Source organism: Lathyrus oleraceus, chromosome 6 (genome assembly GCF_024323335.1).
Source record: "Lathyrus oleraceus cultivar Zhongwan6 chromosome 6, CAAS_Psat_ZW6_1.0, whole genome shotgun sequence".
In the NCBI taxonomy this organism is placed as follows: Eukaryota; Viridiplantae; Streptophyta; class Magnoliopsida; order Fabales; family Fabaceae; genus Lathyrus; species Lathyrus oleraceus.
Genome location: NC_066584.1, coordinates 70,639,968 through 70,650,364, shown reverse-complemented (window position 1 = coordinate 70,650,364; position 10,397 = coordinate 70,639,968). Strand labels below are relative to the sequence as shown.

The window sequence follows — 10,397 nt, the reverse complement described above, 5'->3', positions numbered from 1 at the left end:
TCCTGCCTGTGTTGAAGACTAGTAAGGTGAAGTCTGTGAGGTATGCTGGAAAGATTGATGGAAGCTGGTCTGCTGTTTGGAAGGCTGATGTTTTTATTGTTTTTTTGGAAAGTATATTTTGTGGCAATCCTCATTGATGCCTGTTGTGTAATATTTAGGGCTCTTAAAGAGTTCCTTGGATTTGTTCATTATCTCAGCTATCACAGCTGTGTATAATGATGGTTTGTACTTTCTGAATATTATGTTTTAACATGCTTAATGTTATAACATCTGATCTAACTTTCTCTGCTAGGCTAATAGACATTTATTTTGTTTGATTGGTCACTTTTGGTCAATTTTAACTAAAAAGGGAGAGAAGTGCTGATATGGAAGTTGTTTGTGGAAGTTGTGAGATGTATATAGCTGGAGGACAACTATTATTAAAGGAAGTGCACAGGTGTTAAAATAGAATGTTGTTTTGTTTACAGATGTCAAAGAGGATGTCTGACATGGTGCACAGGTGGTGTTGTTGAAGTAGATGTCAGAATGACATTCTGGCTGGTACAGGTGCTAGAGTTACAGTAGTTGTTATGTTCATGGAGACTGTTTGTTGTATGCACGGATTTAGGGGGAGAAGGAGTACCCTTGTGCATTTGTGTGTCTTACTAGTTCCATCCATAACTAGTAATTCTGTTTTTGTTGCACAGATTTAGGGGGAGGAGAAGTATCCTTGTGCATGTGTGCATTACTAATAGCCATAGCTAGTAATTGTTTTGCTTCTACTGCTGATTAAACTACTGTTATGTTGTTTAACTGATGATAGTTTACCTTGTGAACAAAAAGGACAGATATATGTTTTAGCCAAAATTTGCCAAAGGGGGAGTTTGTTGATTCTGAGTGTTGGCAGCAATTTTGGTAAAACAAAGAGTGTTCACAAGATGTTATGTGTGATGTCTTAACATGAGATATCCGATGTACCTACTGGAGTTCAAGAACATGTGCATGCAGAATTGTTTTAGAATGCCACATACAATGCCATGGCTTCTGATATTGGATGTACCTGCTGGAGCTTAAATGAAAGACATGTTCATGCAGGATTGTTTCAAATGACATACACAAGGTCATGGCATCTGATATGGTTGTACCTGCTAGAAGTTATAAAAGGATTTATTGGATTATGCAGGATTTTTCCAGGATGTCAGACCCGATGTCATGACATCCTGTACACAGAACATTCAGTATGAATGTCTGGTGTTTTGTGATTGCACAATTAAAGGCAATCTTTGTATGATTGAAGATATGATTAGCTGGAGCACTCAATCATGGATTACAACCAGATTTACTTATTTTCCAAGGAGATCTAACCAGCTGTTATAAAAAGATTTGATTGGAAAATAGATTTAGGGTTTTCAAGATGTCCAAGCCCAGCTGGATGCTTCTATAAAAAGGGACTTAGAAAACCTGTTTGAACACACAACCAATACATAGCGAAATATAGAGAGAGAGCTAGGGTTTGTGTCTATTTAGTCGTGATACTTGTAGGTCATTCAAGTCATCCATTGATGATTGAATTGGACTGATTTGTGGTTGTAATTTGTCACTCTAAAGCTGTTAAGCAAGAGTGTGTGTCTTCTTGATCAAAGCTGTGAAGCAAGATCAAGAGTGTGTCTTCTTGATTGAAACTGTGAAGTAAAATCAAGAGTGTGTGATTGAAAGGATTTTCTTTTATCAAGGGATTGTTGTTTAAAATCACTGGTGTGTGATTGTAGGGAAGTGAGCGGGTTCTCATATCTAAGAGTGCTTAGGTAGAAATTGAACGGGTAGAGATTAGGTGAGAAATACTGTAACTTGTTGAAGTGTACGGAGAGTCTTTGAACTAATTCTATTTTAGTGAATTTCCTTCCTGGCTTGGTAGCCCCCAGACGTAGGTGAGTTGCACCGAACTGGGTTAACAATTGCTTGTGTTATTTGCTTTACCATTCTGTATCTTTATCCATTATGTGTTAACAGATATTAGTGTCGTGACATTACCTTCGACATCTTATATCTGATACCAGAATTTCACATGCTATGTGACTCACGATAACGACTCATATGCATATGGTACCAATTCAATATTTGGTTCTTCTTACGAATCTGATTCCCCCTTCGGAATCCCGAACTCCCCCTTATGAGTTCCGGATAAGTCTTTCGTCCCCCTTCGGACCTATGACTTATCTCCTTCAACATATCAACAATGGATGTATGGCATGGTAATAATGAAATTAACACAACAATTATAATAATATTTAGTGATCCACAATCGATCACAACAATTATAATAATATTTAGCGATCACACAATCGATCACACAATCGAACACACCATCTCAATCATTCACAACACATCAAATAATTTGTCAATATGAACCTAGTCCATATTTATCACATCATAGACTTCTTTCCCACCTACTACCAACCTCTGATAAAATCATTAAAAATATTTTATCTTTGAAACACAATTACAACCCTCTATTTCAGATACCCAGCGCTTCTAACCCCAACCCAAAATGATTTACGAGTTGAAAGTTATTATCAAAGCCATGCACGAAGGAATTGCCAAAAAGTTGTTGTTATTCTGAAATTTCAAGCACGACATTCATCTTCTCCAACCCCAAAAATGTCCATGATATCATCATCAAAAATATTTTATGTTAGAACAAGATATGGTTATACATCTATACCTTGAATTTTGATGATAACAATGTTGTATTTGTGTGAGATCAATTTTGGTATCCTAATGGTTTGTTATTGTGTAGCTTTAACAGCCAGTTTTAATTCTGATTATATAACATGCAATATCACCAGTTTCTGAATAATGAGTTCCAATTCCACTTCTGAGTCAGTCATAAAAAGTTCTGAAAGATGTTCAAAGTTGTTGCTGCAATGATCTATCTTCTTTTATTCTGATTCATTCCTGAGAAGCTTTTAGGGAGACGTTATGTTGTTGTTGAACCATTCTCTCAGTTCGTGCTTCTGGATGTGACTCTGATCACTAAGCTTCTAAAGAATGGCAAGCTTATTAGATGTGTTACTTAGCTGAAGATTTTGAAGATCTCAAGCCAGACGTTGAGGTTATCAAGGTTCTGACTGAAATTTCTGAATCCAGCTTTATGTTTCTTCATTTCATGTTTCATCAACATTCATCAGAAGCCAATGAACTTGAAGATAAGATCAAATGGGCATGTGATCAAATAGTACATAGTACAAATCAAATATCATTTCCACTACCTGATATCATGGGCAAGGACAATATTGTATATCACACATGTCACTAAATTTGTGGGCGAAGGATAATACGCAATATCACTCCTTTCACCATCCAACAGTGTACAACCGCTCTATTTGGTTTCCCAATTTTCCCTCCAACTCTCTTCTTCTTATGCTATATAAGTGGGACTTGAAGAATTGAAGAAAAACACACAAGAATGTCGAAGTACTGCTAAACTTGACAAAGTCTATTTCTTTGTGAAAAGCTATCATTCTTTATACACATATTTTCTTTGAGTAATTATTTATCATTTGTGTAAAATATGCTTGTGTAGAAGCAACTTGTAACACACAAAATATTATTGAAAATGTTTGTTTGATTCCTTAAGGAAACTAGGGTATAGTCAGATCCTTGAGAAGACAAAGAAGGTTATTCTTTGTGAGTCCTTAAGGAGACTAAGGTATAGTCGGATCCTTGAGAAAACAAATAAGGTTGTTCTTTGTGATTATTGTAATCAATTGATTATAGTGGAAAAAAGTCCTTGTGTATAAGGCGAAATCACCATGCCGGATGGACTGGAGTAGCTTTGAGTTTCAAGTGAACCAGGATAAAAATACTTGTGTTTTTATCTCTTTGTTATTATCATTTAAGTGGTATTATTGAGTTGGTAAAAATCTTTTGTTTTGTAAAACCCAACTCAAACCCCCTTTCTTGTGTTTCTCACACATTCAGTTGGCATCAGAGCTCGAATTCTGATTGTGATAAAAGGTTTATCAATATTTCACCATGTTTAGTACCGATCCAAGTTTGTGTGAGAAATAATGGTCGCTGCTAACGATGCTAATATTGTTAACAACAATGAAAGAGATCAATATAGTGTAAAATCATCAATCTTTGATGGTGAGAAATTTGATTATTGGGAGGATAGAATAGAAAGTTTCTTTCTTGGTTAAATGTTGATCTCTGGGATCTTGTAGTCGATGGCTACGTTCACCCAGTTAATGTTGAAGGAAATAATATAGTAAGACGTGTTATGACTGTTTAGCAGAAGAAACATTTCAAAAATGATCATAAGTCCATAACTATATTCCTAAATAATATCTTTTATACTGAGTATGAGAAGATAACAAACAGAGATTCTACCAAATATATTTTTGTCTCTCTAAGGATGAATCATGAGGGGAATGCTCAAGTAAAGGTGATAAAGGTCTTGGCCTTAATCCAGAAGTATGAGGTATTCATAATCGAGGATGATGAAACAGTTAAGACTATGTTCTCAAGGTTTCAGATGCTTGTTGTAGGACTGAAAGTTATGGATAAAGGATACTCTACAGCTGACCAAGTCAAGAAGATTATTAGAAGTCTTCCTAAGAATAGAATAATCAAAATGGTTCCCATTGAGTATAACAGATGTGAGGGATGTTAATACATTCCCCTTGCATAACCGACTTCATTTCCCAGTTATCTCTTCCCCCGGGGTTTTATCGATGTTTTACCTCTCTTCTTGGAATAAATAAAGTTTGATGGCGACTTTGTTGTATGTTCAAACGTGTGATGCGTTCAGGTATATTTCTGCTAGCTTCAAGTGGATATGCAGTTCCTTTGACAAATGGGAAATCATGCTCTATGAGTGTCTGTTTACAAAATAGGGCTATGGTTTCCTTTTTCTGACTTCGAAGTAGTTGTCCTAAAGCACTTAAAAGTTACTCCTTGCTAGCTTCATTTGAGGTCTTTGGCGTTCATGAGGGCATTCCAACTATGTGTCGAGCATAAATCATGAAAACATTCCCTTCGGTTATTCCTTGATCTATTCCACCTAAGGTGAATCTCTCAAGAAAACTTCTATAATTAGGGGATCTTTAGCTTCCACCAAGACAACCATTGGTTTGATATATTCACATAGGACTGGGCTGACTTTCTATGGTGTTTCTTGCTAGAAAAGCCTCTTATATTAGAGGCCCATGTCACTTCGTGCTACCTTCCTGTTGAGTCTTCTCGCTTATACGAGATTTCATTTTTAATGTATTGATATAAAAACCACATTAAATGGGATGTCCATTCCTATTGTACCAAGTTGGGTTTTATTTCCCATAGCAATGAGGCAATAAAGGATGGAATACGATCTTAGTTTCATGGCCTTGGTTACGGAGAAGGGTTTGGCCCCGACGAGGTACCTGCTACCGAGGTGAGAAAAAGGCGAATTGACACTTACATGATTGTAAGTGTTGTCATCCAGGAGGAGAAGAAAGAAACATTTGGTGAGGATAAAGTCTTTAGGTTTTTTTAAATATATGATTGTATTTTGCAGATAACATGGAAAATATGGACAAGTTAAGGATGTTATTCAACCATGCCAATGCTCAAGTTGTAAAGGTTAGCTCTTCCAGCTAGGCTATGACACCTCTTCCTCAGGTTACAGTCCATGCCCCACTTGTTTTTCTTGTCTTAACCATTGAGATAACAACTACCTCCTAGGTCGACTAGTTAGTCATCACTGCAACTACCTTGATTGTGGGGAATGTATCCCCGTTTCCAATTTCAATGAAGAGAGCTCAGGCGATTAAAATTTCCCTCAGGAAGAGTATTATCCAAAATGGACTCATATTTTTGGGGACAGTACCTCATGGGAGGTCACTCCTTTCACACGAATGTCGAACATTTTCTCTTCATGACTTTCTCGATGTTAAATTTATCTTTCTGCCAAAATATCTCTAAGGCAAAGAAGTTGGAACTCCTTTTAGATATAACTTTCAATGTGTACAAGGCATCTTTTATGTTTTCTCTTGTTGCTACTGGAAGGGGATGTCTTATCTCCTAGCAATCCTTCCAAAGAAAGGGACATTTGGAAATGGAAATTTGAATCTATGGAACATAGGTGCTCTACTCTCCAAAAGGAGTATATTGCATTATACAAAAAGGCCAAGCATGATAAATCTTTACAAGAGGAGGTGAAGACTCACAGTTCCCCTTTTACCTTGGCCACCTGGATAACTAAGGAGGATGTTTCTTTTAAGGAGGCGGAGAATCGGTATAAGTATGCCTCTAACATTTTTACAAAGAAAACTCATCAGGTGGAGGAGGACTGGAAGATTCTTCCACTGGTAGCTAAGGCTCATGCCAAGGACCTGAAAACTTTTAAAGATGAGGTTGTCGGTTTGAAGGGGAAGCTCGATGACTCACTTTAGTGGTACGTGTAGAGTGGGTACAGGTTTGTGATCATGTCGTTAAGCAAGCGGGGAGGTTATGTTACAATTCCATAGTCTCGAATGAGGCATTGAAACCCCTTTCTATGTTCCTTCCTATGTGACTCTAAAGGGCGATCTTGGTACCTCGGCTCCAAATGTTTTGGCTTGATTATTTTTCTTTTTCCTTTGTATAATTTTAGTTTTTTTTTTATTTCTCTGCAATTTTTATCAAGCTTTTCTCCTTGGGTGTAACTACTATTAATATTTAGGTAAATATACGATACCCTCTTGTAATGTCTAGATTTTGTGCGTTTTGTCCCGGGTTGACTATTTCAACCTAAAATCTTTTTTAAATCTGACGTGGATGTCCATGTGGCTTTTTATTTATTTATTTTAAATTTTTGTTGTTTTGGATAGTAAAACATTGAAAAATCAATTTTTGCTACCAATGGAATTCGAACTCGGTACCTAAGCTTATTAGGTGAGACTCTTAACCACTAGCCTAATGTTCCTTTTGTTTATAATACTTACATGTTAAATATATATTACAAACTAACAAGGAACATGATCTTAACATTTAAATGACCACAACACAGTCATTCCTAAGAAGGAACACGATCCCAACATTTTATCATAAAAATCTATTTTTTAGGCCTTTCTCTTTCCATAAATTAGGACCCAGAAGAACAAGCAATAAATTAAATAATGCTCTAAGAGTCCTTAAACTTGTATCACCCAAAAGAAATGTCACTGATATTGAAAATCGTCGAAGTTATCTTAGGTTAGTTGAAGGCATTTTAGACAACACTGCAATAAATCCTCTTTATGATAATTCAGTTATTTTAAAGACTATTACTCAAACCACTATTGAATCGTCTGTTCTAGATATGGAACAAGGATTGGGAATTGATGTGTGTTTTTTGTCGCATTCTTTGAGTTCATGTGTGTACAAACATGACCTTTATGGAGGTATTTAATATCACTGTTTAGCAATAACAAATGGGTTCATTACTAATGATTATGTTGGAAGCTCTTCGATAAGTTTGTATGGTAGATGTGGTTTGTCAAGGGATACATATTGTGTATTTGATGAAATGCCCGAGAGAAATGTAATTTCATGGACGACAGCCATTGATGGGTTTGCGCAAGAATGACCTGTGGATATGTGTTTGGAACTCTTCCATCAAATGAGGGGTTTAGAATTGAAACCTAATTATTTTACTAACACGAGTCTACTTAGTGCTTGTATGAGCAGTGAAACACTTGGTCATGGGAGAGGTATCCACTATCAAATAATTCAAATGGGTTTTCTTCATGTTGATAATGATCTCATTGCTATGTATTCCAAATGTGGGAAAATTGACGATGCGTTGTACATATTTGAAAACATGGTGAATAAGGATGGTGTAACATGGAATTCTATGATTGTTGGGTATGCACACCACGGGCTTGCGCAAGAGGCAATTTGTCTCTTTGAAGAGATGATCAAGCAAGGTGTTAATCCAGATGTTGTAACTTCTCTTGGAATCTTCATGGAAGCTACTATGTAATATATATTTAACATGGGAACATTGTAAACAAAAGGAACATTAGTCCAATGGTTAAGAATCTTTCTTAATAAGCTTAGGCACTGAGTTTGAATCCCATTGGTAGCAAAAAAAAATAGAATTTTTTCAATGTTTTACTATCCAAAACAACAAAAGTATATTTTACCCCCTGTAATGTGAGCGACTTTTGATTTACACCCCTTGTAATAAAAAAAATTAAAAATAAAAAAATTTCAAAAAATAAATTAAAAATGCCACGTGGATAGCCACATAGGATTTAAAAAAGATTCTAGATTGAAATAGTTAACAAGGGGCCAAACATGCATGATCTAGAAATTACAATGGGGAATCCAAAAAAAAATTATTATAGTGGGGTAAACCGAATCTCACTAACATTGCAGGGTGTATCGTATATTTAACCCTAATATTTATAAACATTTTGTTACCTCGATGATTTGAGTATTATTTAGCTTAGGGCCTTGCACTTGGATCCATTTATGTTGTTTTTACGTTGGGCCTTTGGTTGTTCATAAGTCATTGTAACGCCAGTGCCTGCTTTTTTACCCTGGAACGCAAAGTTTGTTAACCTTGGTGGGATCGTCGGTGTTCCTCGGTTATGACGTGCTTCATTTTTGGGGTGATAACCCTAATCACCCGCTTTATGAGGGAAATAATGCATTTATTGTAACGAAGTAGTCAATGTGCTCCCCGAACATCTCTGCCTTTGTCATTTGCGACTTAGCACGTTGAATGATGTTAATCACCATTTTTGGTTCCTAATTTTGTTCGTTGTATTTAGAGTTTGATATAATAGCATATTAGTTTGTGTGTTGCATTTAGCGTGTTGCATATGTTCCCCGATGTGAGGATTGGAACTGGTGAAAGCGGCATGATGTGGTCTAACATTTTTATTGCGTTCCACATTATAGATGACCATTCTTAGGTTATAGGTAGGATACTTGTCCCTTCCCCTGAGGCTTAGCTTGGATCGAGGTAGACGTATTCTGGCTCCACCGCCTAATGCTCTTAGATTAGCTAGGTCTGAAGGGGGTGTTCTCGCTACACAAAAAAGCGTGTAATCTTTGTCTACACGGAAATGTGGGTAGTCTTTGTTTATGCATAAATGCGTGTACTCTTTGTCTATCTAGAAATATATGTAGTCTTTGTCAATGCAAAAATGTATGTAGTCTTTGCTACCCATAACTTTGGTACTTTAAAATAAATAGGGACAAAGAAACATACAACAGAGGAAGGAAAGAAAAGATGCACAAGTATTTAATTTAAAAATGAATTGAATTTGTTACATTTAAACAACAGAATAAAATAGATCTTCAGTTGTAACCCTATTATACACGGACAACGTCTTTATTCTTTGGTCCTACCTTAGGGCTCTAGGAGGTGCACTTTTCTTATTTATGGTATCTCCTTTGGTTGTCCGAGATGTTGAAGCATTCCGTCTTATATTTGTCCGCTAGTGTATGATTAGGCAGTTACCTTCATCGAAAATGTAACTTAAGGAAAATCGTTGAAACCTTAGGACCATGGAGTTTCCTTTGTTGAATGCTCTGATGAGGTGCTTTATGATCTCCGAGGTTGAAACATTTTGGATCCCGTCCTACTCCGGAGTGGATATCTCCCTCAGGCGGTCAATAGGTGGCTGACGATCTACTTATAGGTGATCCAGCGTTGTTGTCTGCTTCCCCTAGGGAAAATAAGATGGTCGGTTATAGACGGTGTTCCTTGAGAGTCTTGTCTCTCCATCCAATGCGGTATCAGTTTGGAAATATGTTTTCGTCCAGTCTTTCTTTTGGAATGAAGATGTCGGGCAAGAACCCGAGATTAATGTCCACTAGTCTCCTTACAACCATAGTTCATTGTGCCTTTCCCCTGGGCAAGTTCAGAGAACCTCTTTTACTTTATTAGCCCAAGAGATAAAGAAAGGATGTAGTGAGATTTACCCCAACATGATAGATTCGGCATGAGGAAACCTTTGTTCAACGAGTGGAGATCCTTTGGTACATGTATGAGGCGTTTCTGTATCGGATCTACACCCGAAGTTGACTATGAACTCGTTGTATCTCTGATGACATTAATTATGAACTTGTCATATCTTTGACACCGTTGTGGTATGTACCATGTTAGCAGCCAGAAGTATAGATGACGTTAGGGCGTGAAATGGATCGTGAACCTTCAGCATGATCTTCGAGGAAATTTACTTCAGTCTTTGGTGTAGATCTGGATCTAGATCTATTATCATTTATTATGTTGCTTCACAAAGTTCTTGAGGGAATCCAAGATCTATAATTTCGAAGAATCATAGTTAAAATGATGGCTTACGGAATCTACTGTGAGAAATATCAGTGTTCGCCTTTGAACATTCTTGATTTTGTGATATGAGAAGGTTACAAACTGGTAAATTGTAGATTGGATTTGAAAT

General features: G+C 36.7%; 1 pseudogene; it reads left to right on the top strand.

Annotated features, from left to right (window-relative positions):
• The first annotated feature begins 6,994 nt into the window (after positions 1-6,994).
• On the top strand, positions 6,995-7,963 carry LOC127094079 (pentatricopeptide repeat-containing protein At2g37320-like; annotated as a pseudogene).
• The last annotated feature ends 2,434 nt before the right edge of the window (positions 7,964-10,397 follow it).